The sequence below is a fragment of the Triturus cristatus genome, chromosome 11, assembly GCF_964204655.1.
Source record: "Triturus cristatus chromosome 11, aTriCri1.1, whole genome shotgun sequence".
Lineage (NCBI taxonomy): Eukaryota > Metazoa > Chordata > Amphibia > Caudata > Salamandridae > Triturus > Triturus cristatus.
Window position 1 is genome coordinate 970,150,672 of NC_140594.1, and position 12,156 is coordinate 970,162,827.

At 45.1% G+C, this 12,156-nt stretch overlaps 1 protein-coding gene across 6 annotated transcripts in view; it reads right to left on the bottom strand.

Moving 5' to 3' along the window:
* LOC146785762 (G2/mitotic-specific cyclin-B3-like) overlaps positions 1-12,156 on the bottom strand; it is a 276,524-nt gene that overhangs the window by 87,340 nt on the left and 177,028 nt on the right. The window lies entirely within an intron of this gene.

Genomic DNA, 12,156 nt, shown 5'->3' on the forward strand with positions numbered 1-12,156 from the left:
GCCCCTAGGCTAGCTTCTGGTAGGGTCCCAGCGATGATGTTCGCTGATGATACCCTCCTACTCTCAAAGTCGCCCATGGGAATTCAGCGCATTCTCGACAGCTTTGAGGCTTTTTGCAAGATCCGGGGCTTGGAGATTAATACATCAAAGACCAAATATATGGTCTTCAACCCTGCCACTAAGTCTCACCCGAACCCATCTTTACATGCTTCTCTATTGGAAAGAGTGTCGGTCTTTGACTATCTGTCTTGTGGCCGCCAGCTACCACAGACTTCCCGCTGTGACCCCGCCCTGAAGCAGCGGGAGCCTCGAGGCATACAACATACAGGTCTCGATCGCGGTTGAAATTGTCCGCTCTTTCCGGCAGGGCGGCGCCCGCTATCCTAGGCTCCGGTGTGAGGAGGCCCCGGCTTGCGTAGGAGTACACAGAGCGGAAGGACAGGAGCACTCAACCGGTTAGCGGTGGCTGCAAGCACCGGACCGCAACTTTGGAGAGACGCCATCCACACCAGGGGCCGCGCGGAGATCAGATCCTGCCAAACAGGAAGGTAGTCTGACCATCTTGGCAGGGCTGGGCCAGACAGTTCAGGCTCCGATGTAAAGAGGTTCCCAACAGGCAGAGAAGCAGGTACACGGGGTGAAGGAAGGGGGGATACACTGGCAGCGCTCAGCCCAAGAACACTATAAGGGGGGAGCCTGAAACCCCTGATAAACTAATAGACAGTAATAGAAGATTAGGAGATTTGCTGCACAAGCACTTTCCTGTTTGGGGACTTCATTCCCCAGCTACGCTGGTGCCCGGAGGCGCCCGCCAGCCACGTCATGATCCTCCCGCCGGAGGAACACAAAGACACCCTTCGGCCCCTGCAGCGCGGAAGCCTGAGAATTGCCGCACCAGCACTTTCCTGTTTGGAGACTGCATCCCCCAGCGACGCTCGCGCCCTTAGGCGCCCGCCAGCCGTGGCACGATCCTCACGCCGGAGGTGCATAAAGACACCCCTGGGCCCCCGCAGCACCGGAGCCCGAGAATTGGTGCACCAGCACTTTCCTGTTTGGGGACTGCATCCCCCAGCGAAGCTCGCGCCCGGAGGCGCCAGCCACCCACGTCATGATCTTTACACTGGAGGCGCATAAAGACACCCCTGGGCCCCCGCAGCGTGGGAGCCCAAGAGTTACTGCACCAGCTGGCCCACCTTGGGTGGCCAAGAGTTCCTCCTTATCGGTCTGATTCTACTTGCCCTCCAACCGCCTTTGTCTCTTCTTAACCAGAATGACCTCCCCTCTGGTCCTGCTACAACGGCGGCCATATACCTGCCCGAAGAGCTGCCTTCGCCCGGAGTTTCAATCCAGGTCAGGATCAATGTCTCTACCTATCACTGTGATCCTCTAGGGGACTCCCACTTCCATGCTGACCTCCATACTTGAAGGTCCTATTCCCTGGGTGGTAGGTTTTGGCCCCGTTATGATCCCACTCCCTCTCCGCCACTGGACACAACCTAGCCTTCTATCCCACCGGTATGATGGTTTAGAGGGGAGTTAGACCAGAGTCCCTGACCGTGCATTTCTAGTCGCCTCCTGTCCACAATCTCATTGGATTATCCTCACTTGACTTCCAGAATATGCGCCCTCCTCTTCTTATTCTTCTTTGCGCTATCGCTACCCTGGTGGCCCCTCCTCTCCCTATTATGGCTTCCATTCGAATTAAGTCGGGAGTTAACTGCTTCAAAGTCATTTACCCACCCAATCTGACCAAACCAGCAGCAAAATGGTTCAAGCACAACACTATTGAACAATTCCCTGATTCCCTCTTTGTTGATCAATTCCATAATGGGTGCCTAGGGAAACTCAAAAATGACTGAATTTTTTTCACTCACGATATCCCTTCCTGGTCCACCAGCTTCAATTCCTTCAACGTCTCCTCCTCCTCATCCATCCCGCATGGACAGCGGCTAAAAATGTCCCCCCGCACTAGCTTTAATGGCTCTCTCACCATTACACTTTACAATAATGGTATTGTCATGATACAAGCTACAGACTCCTGTCTTTCTATCTTTGATCATCTCTTCCACTCCCTTCGTCCAACCCATACAACTATGATTTCCCCGGATTCTCCTTTGAGCTCATCTCCTTTCTCCCCCCTGACTCCCCGATACTCGATCAGGCCGCGTTCCCGGGAGTCACAGGACTACCCTTTGTGCCCCCCTACCTTTGCTCCCTCCCCTCCCACCCCTCCCCCTTCCCAATTGGTTCCTCCCCCTAGATCTTCTACCTTGCCTCCGGCATCCACTCCCTCTCCCCACCCTGCACCTGCCCGATTCTCTAACGCTTTCTCCTCCCCCCTAATCCAACCAACCTCCCCCCTGATTATTCCACCTGTCTTACAACCTGGTCTACCGATCAACTTTCCTTACCTTCCCCCTTCCCTCCCCCTTTCACCTCATCCCTTTCCGCTCTTCCCCATCCCCCATCCCCTTAATTCTTCTCTTCCACCTCCCTTCTCTCTTCAACCTCCCCTCCCCCTTTCACCTCATCCCTTTCCGCTCTTCCCCGTCCCCCATCCCCTTAATTCTTCTCTTCCACCTCCCTTCTCTCTTCCACCTCTCTTCTCTCTTCAACCTCCCCTCCCTCTTCCTGTGCTTCCTAACCATGTCTCCTTCCTCGACAATTCCTTCCTTGTCTCCCCCTCACTCCACCTGTTAACTGTCCCCCTTCAATCACCGTTCATAACTTACAGTACACCTTCCTCTCTTTTCTCCCCATACTTCTGACCTTCCTTGGATCCCCCTCCCTCCCCCCCTTGTACAGCACCCTCTCCTCTCTTCTCCACGTACCTTTGGCATTCATCTAACCCCCTGTCATCCCCTCCCTGTTCAGCCTCTTCTCCTCTCTTCTCACCTTAGGCCTTCATTTGACCCCCTTCCGACTCCTCAACCTTCTCCTCCTATTTATGATCTCTACTCTTCCCCTCTGTTCAACACCAGTAAAAATATTTCTCTTCCCACCTCTGTTTTATCATCCTCTCCTATCGCCCACCATCTTTCCCCACCTTCAACCCTTGCTCCCCAAATCCCCACTCATTCCCCCACCCCTCCCTCCTTCTCCCTCTGCACTTCCTCCCTTTTCCCCCTGCACTTCCTCCCTTTTCCCCCTCCCCCACCTTGCCCCGTCCTCCCTCACTCCCTCCCATTTCCCGCTCATCCATATCTCCCCGTCCTCAATCACCCTCTGCTCCACCTCCCTTATGCAGTTCCCCTACCCGTCCCCCCCCTCACCCTCTGCACTCCCACCCTTATCCATCAAGCCACCCAACACTCCGTGCTCAGCTCTCCTCTCCCTAGAAAATAAACTTGATTCGCTCATCTCTTCCATTTCCCAGCTTGTAGCGTCCATCTCACTTTTAAGCGCCAAGATGTCCTCCTTCCCCAATACCCTCCCGAGGAGTTCCATGGTCCCGCGCCCCAATAAAGCAAACCACAGTCTGCCCTCTACAGACATCTCCAACTTACTAGCCAGCTACAAGACCACCAGCGTCCCCTCTACCTTCATCTCCCATTAATTCTACACAGTGCACTATTCAGACCATCTCCTCTGTCAGAACCTACCAGCCTCCCTCTTACCGGGCACCCTCATTCAAGAATCTTATCCCTATCTCCCTTAACAGCCCTAACACCCCATCACTAAAACAGTTGCGTCAGAGCTGCACTGCTTGCTCCACAACTGCAGATCTGCAATCAAACATAAATTGGAAATTTCTGACATTATCACCCTCCAGAATCTTGACATGTTCTTCCTCACTGAGACCTGGTTTAATGACTCCTCTCATACTTTGTTTGATCATCTGGTACCCACTGACTACTCTATCCTCAGAAATGACAGATCAGACAAAATTGGGGGCGGTGTCACTATCATCTTCAGGAATTCTCTTCAAATGAAAGCCTTCCCTACCACCCTTTTCCGTACATTCGAATGCCTATCCCTAGAACTTCAAATACATCATGGCTCACCCTTTAGATTCCATGCCATCTACCACCCGCCAGGTAACTGCTCTTCCTTTGTGGAGGAACTCACTGACTTCATCAGTGACCAATTTTCTCAAAGTGACAGACAGATCTTCCTGGGTGACTTTAATCTCCATTGGGGCTCTTTGGAAGACTCGGCTGCCAACAAGCTTGCCACCTTTCTCTCAGCCAACGATCTCTTCCAACATTGCTCTGAAACCACTCATTCCAAGGGCTCAATTCTGGATCTTGTTATATCCAAAGCAGACTTGCGGACTACTGCTCCCCCCCCATCCATGTAGACTGGTCTGACCACTTCCTCGTTCCCTTCCGTTTTCATCTTTCGCACGTTATAACTCTCGGCCAACCTAAAAGAGCTACCACCTGGTACCGCAAGACTAAACATTGATTTTGACACTTTTCATGACTCTGCTATGCGGTCACTTCCTACACTTGACCCTAACGTGGATGTCAATGCTCTCACCACTCAGTGCCTCTCAGTCCTAGCAGTTGAAATCGACAATGTCGCTCCACTCCAAAGCAAAAGGAAAAGATACACCCCCTCAGCACCTCTGTTCAATAAAGCTCTCTACAATGAAAGGAAAAACCTTAGAATCCTGGAGAAACATTGGAGAAAATCTCCTCCTACCTTCAATCTCTCTCTGCTACGTTCAGAAAGATCCAAATAACACAACCACATCTTCCATGAAAAAGCATCCCATTTCAGATCCCTCCTTGACTCAGCCAAAAACAGACCCAAAAAACTCTGACCTCATCAAAAACCCAAACTGTTCTCCTCTAACTACTATGCCCGAGGACTCCACAAAGCAGCAGATTTCGCCATTTTCTTTGATGAAAAGGTCAAAGCACTGGTGGATCAAGTCGCCCACCCCACCCCCTTTGGGGAGCGGAAATCCTTAGTCACCTGGCAATACTTTGACGTTATCTCGGAAGATGACCTCCTCAAATGCATCCTTGAAACCAAACCATCCAACCACTCTTCTGAACCCATCCCTAGCATCATCGCCATCGATTTCTACACCCATACTCTCTCTTACTGGACCGGGCTAGTTAATCTCTTCCTCAGTCAAGGCTCCCTCCCTGTTGCCCTTAAATCAGGACAGGTTACCCCTCTTCTAAAAAAAAAACCTCCGCTGTTGCAACCGACCTCAACAACTTCCACCCTATCACTAACCTCCCTTTTCTTTCGAAAATCACTGAAATATGTGTTGCGAAACAACTTTCCCTACATATTATGGACAATAATCTCCTCGATGTTTTCCAATCTGGCTTCATCCAAAATTGCAGCACTGAAACAGCCCTGCTGCAAGTGATTGATGATGCCTTGCATATACTCGACTCCGGGGAATCGTGTCTTCTGATTCTTCTAGACCTCTCTGCAGCCTTTGACACTGTTAATCATAGCACCCTCCTCAACACTCTTCAACAGAGAATATGATTGGATGGCACAGTGCTTAAATGGTTTGCCTCTTTCCTCTCAGACAGATCCCAAATGATTAAGATGGCAAACAGTCTTTCATCTCCATTGGCTGTAGGTCAAGGTGTCCCTCAAGGTTCTATCCTGGCACCCACTCTGTTTAATCTCTACCGGGAACCTTTAGGGAACCTCCTAAGCAAATCTGGGATCCATTACCATCTTTATGCGGATGACACTCAAATCTACCTCAAGTTGTCTTCCGCACACGATCTCTTTACTCGACTCTACTCTCAACTCCATCCACAACTGGATGTTAGCTCACCAACTCATTCTAAATCCCGCCAAAACTGAATTCCTCCTCCTTTTGACCTCTCTCTCACCTCCTCCTGTTCAATCGTGGATGGATCAGCTGAACGTGCTCAACAACAAACCCATCATTGTCGACAGCGCTAAATCTCTAGGTATCATTCTTGACAAAAGACTCAACTTAATCTCCCACATCAACTCTATTGCCAAGAACGCACGGTACCAGTTGCGCCTTCTATGGGGGATCCGTCGGTTCTTCCCGGAGAAAGACTTAAAAACCTTGGTACAATCGCTGGTTCTCTCAAGACTGGATTATTGCAATTCTCTTCTGACGGGCCTACCCAAATCCCACCTCTCCCCTCTCAAATCCATCCTCCATTCAGCAGCTCGCTTCATTTCAGGGTCTAAACAAAGCGACCACATCACTCCTATCCTGTCCTCTCTTCGATGGCTTCCGATTGAGGCAAGATCTATTTACAAAACTGCCTGCATCAAACACAAAGCCTTGCACAAGTCCTCCCCTCGTTACCTGGCAAATAAATTGAAATTGTCCGGAGGCTCTCGACCCTCTCGTAATGCGGAAAAGCTTCTGTTTGAGCCCCCCGTCTTCAAAAGGGAAAGAACGATGGCGCAATCCTTCTCAGGCAATGCGGTGAGAATATGGAACTCACTTCCCCCATTGGTCCGTGCCACCTCCTCTACCCGGATCTTAAAAGCTGAACTCAAAACTCTTCTCTTCCAAAGACACTTTCAGAACTAATACTTTCATACTCCGGCCCCTCTTGGAAGTTCGCTCTTCATTGTAAATTTTTATTTTTTGCTGTGCATCCCTCACCCCTGCGTGCTGTGTTGGATTTTGTGTTTGTGTACCCTTCATTCTCAGGCCCTTCTTGGAAGTTCGGTCTTCGTTGTAAATTTGTATTTTTTCCTGTACATTCCTCTCCCCTGTGTGCTGTGTTGGATTTTGTGTTTGAGTACCCTTCATTTTTAGTCTGTGTAATGTTATATTCTGTACCACTTTTCTCTTGTAACTTAACTAGCTCTATTGTACAGCACTCTGACACCTTTGGGTAATATCCGCGGTTTATAAAAATGCACTAAATAAAATAAAATAAATAAACTGAAGCTTGAACAAGAGTCAGCCTTATAACACTTGGCATACACTTCTTTGTTTTGGGCAGATGAAAGAACAGGTCCAGTCCTTCAGGGCTCTTTTCAGGTTCCAGACAGCAGGCTCTGTCCTCTTCTGCTCTTCCTCAGTAGATTTTTCCCATATTTTGCCAAACTCATTTTTTTATATATTGTGCCAGACCTTCATACAACATGTTTCAGGAATTAGACATTTAAAGCTCTCAACATAGCAGATTAAAAAAAAGCATGGTAAACCACCTATGGCAGCATTTCCCAAACTGCAGCTAGGGACCCACTGGTAGGTTGCAAGCTGGTTTTTGGGACTCTTGAAAGTCCTAGTCAATACGTAAGTGATATTTAATATGATTAGTTCTGTTTGTGCACCAGCGCAAAAGTAAAAAACCTGTACTTGACCTTATTGCAGTTAAAAAAAAAATGCAGTTCTGAAACACAAACTATGTTATTGATCACTTGGAATGATCAAACTGGTCATTACACATTTTTATTTAAAAAAAATAAAAAGGAGATTAAAAAATTAAAATCTGGTCTGGTGCGGTGAAGTATTCAGGGTGTTTAAAATGCAAACAAACTGGTACACCCATCCCCCTTAACCCTGTTCCATTGGGAATGTTCCTAATCCCAGACTTGAAACAAACCCTCTCAAGTATTCCCAAACAAGGCTCTGGGTGAAACGTCTAGCATTTGTTGCTGCAGCGGTTTTAATGCACATAGCCATTTCAACAGAGAATGGGACCACTAAACAGGATCATGTAAACCTTACTAGTATATGTGACTTTCACACATCAACTAAGGAATATGGATTTGGCCTAGTGGCCAGAGCTGCTGACTTTGGATCTGGAGGAACGAGGTTCAAAGCCTGGCTATGGTGAAAATTCCTTTGATTCCAGGCAAATAACTTAATCTCCCGTACTTATGATAAAATTAATCTTACCGTGTGTAATGTATTGTGGTGCTCATGTAAAGTGCTATTATGCCCTTGGAACGTGTTCACGCTATTTTACACTGAAAAATATATACCGAGTCCAAAATGTACCACTGGGCCTAGTTTTAACAAAAATGTATATGATTTCTCAAATTTGCTAAAATCACTGGTATCAACACCAATATTTTTCATAAGCCTTGTGATTTTAGACCATGTGTGCCAGCGGCCAGGACCCCACCCTGAAAAGTGTTCCAGCCTTAGACTCCAGTGCTGTTCACCATCTGGCACTTTTATGAGCAGATCAATATTATTGCCATTATCAGATATCGCAGTGCGTGATCAAGGTTGCAACATTTACAAGCAATTGCTGTTATTACATTACTAAATTGCCCTCGCCTCATGTCCATTAAAGCTAGGTGGGTCGTAAAAGATTGTCATTTTTTAAAAATGGTTTGCATGTCAAAAATATTTAGGAAGCACTGACCAAGGATATTAAACTGACTAAAATGTGTTTTAGGTCCAGGAGATGCCGATTGTAAAATTTCTACACCCATCTGAAGCAAGCCCAATAATGTCTGTCTCCAGATTGATGGTGTACTACTAGAGAAAAAGGGATGGTCTCTCACTTTGTATGCTTGGTGTACTCTTTTCTAAGATGTATGCAAAAGATAATGGAATAGCAAGGAGCTACCCAATTCGTATACCGTATCAAATCAATATATTACTAGGTGACCAATACAGTTTACCTCAGTTTCCATCATACAGCCAACTGTGTTTTCCGAGACCTTAGGAAATGGACAAGCATATGGCTCCATTACATCAAAGGAAAGTTATTTAAAAAAAAAAAAGAAATTGCCAACTAATTTTAACAGAATGCTCAATACTCCATGTGTTTACAGGAAGTAAACTATGAACAGAATTTAACATTGGTTTAAAAACTCCAAAACTTTTAAGACGCTCTATGTCTCATTCTAAAAAAATATTAACTAATAAGAATTTAAAATGTCACACGAGACCACCTCCCCCCCAGCTCCCATCACCTAATGCAACAGTGTTGCCTTTGAAGGATGGCATCCATGAGGATTCTGCAGAAATGTCCTGGTAAAACACTACTTTCAACTGGGGCCACAAGGTACAACCAAGCTTTTGCAAATCACAATAGACTTCTTATGCAATTCTTGCAGACAGTCTACCTTATACAATACACAGCAATTGAGGCATCCAACCAAAAATTATATGATGCTTCAAAGTCATCTGCACTTTACCCTGCTGATTTCTGCTTTTAAAGCAGAGAGGGGTTCCTGCGAGTGCTTGGCAGAATTGTGAGCATACCAAAACCACTTTAATACACTTTAAAAAGTACACAGTCATTAAACATTTGGTATTACCCATAAGTGAGGCTATGCAACTGGCAATTTACCAAAAACAGGTTAGATTAAATGCACCAGTAACTTGAGTTTCTACCTACATTGAAGTTATCCATTCTGAATGTTACCTTTACCTACATGAAAAAAATATTTGGGTACTTGCCATATAAATACTCAAAGTGAATCAAGATTATTAAGAAAATTAGAACAATGTACCTTTTGGTATAGTGAATATCCTTCAGCACAACAACACTTTGCTCTTAGGAGCATGGTTCCCCCTATACAGAAAATCAGCATTAACTTTACATTGTGTGCCACATGGAACTTTTCTGGAGGCAAGGATATTATAATGCCCCAAAACTAATATTATAAAAGCTATAAATGATTACACTCCAAATACAAAATGAAATCAAGCTATTACTCTGAAAAAAGTGCTATCACCTCTAATGGCCAAAATGTAATCTTGCATACTGTGAATGAACTTTCGGAAGCATTGAGGTCTACTGCTGAGTCACCCTAAGACTTCTGGAACCTCTTCAAACAACTACTTGATTGATAAGATATCAACCGAGGAGCAGAATTGAAGCCAAATACCCACCTGACAATATGGCGCATGATCTTGGCACCAACACACACTCCACACCCTTTGCACATTTCTACTAGGGACATTTTGGTGACTGACTGCTCTAAAACCTAGTATCTCGTATGATCCTTGCCCATTACCATTAATTGGGCTTGCAGCCAAACTGCTCCAAGCTTTTCTCTACCTCCTGTGGAGGTTGTTAAATGTCTGGGAGTAAACCTTAGATCCAGAATATCTCCATATCTTTCTATTTAGGACATACTTTTATCTTTTTCAAACCTGCTACTAGGTTTGTCTCTGTACCATATCAATTTACAGACAAACTGTCTATTCGCACTAGTAAAGATTTCAACCATTTCAGACACTAATCCAAACTGTTCTCCAGCCTAGCCTACCACTATTTCAATATGATAAAATGCCAATATCTTATGAGATGTGTTACGAAACAGTCACTAGTCACACTTCTTTCAAATTTCTTGTCAGCTTCTTCCTCATTTCTTGTCAATTCACCTTTTCTATCGATTGAATAGATCTAAGAGAAAGTAATAGAGGAGGAAACAGATAAGGAAGGGATGCCAGGTCTGACCTCCTACTGTACTGTACCAAAAGGCATGCTGCTTATCAGCAGAAATCAGGGCACTTTCTTCTAGTGCAAATGGATCCATGACCAAGAATCTACTAGAGAGTCTTGAACATGATCCTAGCACGTTAATGATTCTTGGCAGACACTGTTTCACTAAAAGTGTTTGACATGGCTTGAACAAAGGTACCAATGGGTAAACGGTTGACATTTACTTTTGGGACAATGATTAAGGTCCATTTGGATCAATATGTTTTTAAAACAGGGAGATATGTGCCTATACACCAAGAATACGAAGCAGGCACTTTGATCCTCACACAATTAGGGTTCAGTTAATTTTAGAGACTAGAACTGCTAGCATCATTCTCAGTAAGCTGCATCAAAAATCATTTTTGACCTATGCAGGCATCACTATACCTCAGCTACACTCATTTTCTTGATTACTAATCACTGACAGGTTCTAGCCAAACATGGCTTTATGGCCCTTTTCGTGTTTTAAAAAGCAAGCCCTGCTTTCTATAACAAGTGCATGCATTATATCTTCCCAGGATCACTATTCAAATTAGAATACTTGGGTTTGGACTCCCCTTTTTGAAAATCTCAACTTGTGGGCATTTTTCTATTTCATGCAAGTGCCCATTCTCTGTAACATGAACTTTCTTTTTCCAACCTGAACCATACCAGTTTTAGGTAAGGAAAATAATTGGGATAATCTTGTAGTGAATGCTTCAATAGGTTTTCCATAGATTTTAGAACCCTTTCTTGAAATGGATCCTAAATCATGATCTTGGACTTCTCCAGGTTCAGATCTCTGTTGCTCTCTAGCTAGGTCTGAACTTTAGAAGCACACACATACACAGCCCAATAAATGTAATTTCGTAAGCATTTAAAAAAACAGAAAGGAGTAACCTTTACTATTATACCAGTGTCACACCATTACCCGTCTACAGTTCCACACAGACTGTGTGGATACTGCTTCAGAGAATAAGGTGCATTGTTACTAATGGAAGTCTAAATTGCTCATACTAGATGGTGTTGAGAAGCAACTTGTCAGTCGTAGTGCATACTGTGAATGGATCTTAAAAGGTGGAGGCAGTGCATATCACGGTGCCTACTTCAAATGAGTGCTGTACACTGTCATCATGTGCAGCAATGCATTTCAAATTCAACAGATGGGTAGCCGAAGTGCAGAAAGCATATATCATCCCCCCTGAGATTGTCACATGCCAAAGTGATCATGGAAGTATTTCCATGGCCATCACAGAATGCAGCATGTACTCTAAGACGCTAAAGCTGCAGTGTGGTGGCCTTTATAATAAATCGTACTAGCAGCTGAACAGCTATATTTAGGGACCCATCCAATGAAACAGTGTTAAGGGGGATTCTACCAATGTCTTTACATTAGAAACACCCTATCCTACTTCACCTCACCAGACCAGTTTGCCTTTATTTTTACCCCACCCCCCCTTATTTATTTTTTGTAAACAAAAATGTGTAATTCACGTTTCGACCATTTCAAGTGATTTAGAGTTTGGGTTTGACAACAGCATAAAAAAAAGACTAGCTGCAATAGGTTCAAGCAGGGGTTTTTGCTTAAACTCAAGAGTACGCGTGTCTGTCTCTTATTTGACTGCATTGAATGTGATTACTTGCAAACAAAGCTTAGGACTAGGTGGTTGATGGCAAAGACGGAAAGGACGATTGCACATTAGATGGTTCACAAGAGCATCTGACAAAAAGCTTCTCTGTATAGGATCACATGTTATAATACAACTCCAATTCTTTTTAATCAATTACCATTAAGCAAAAC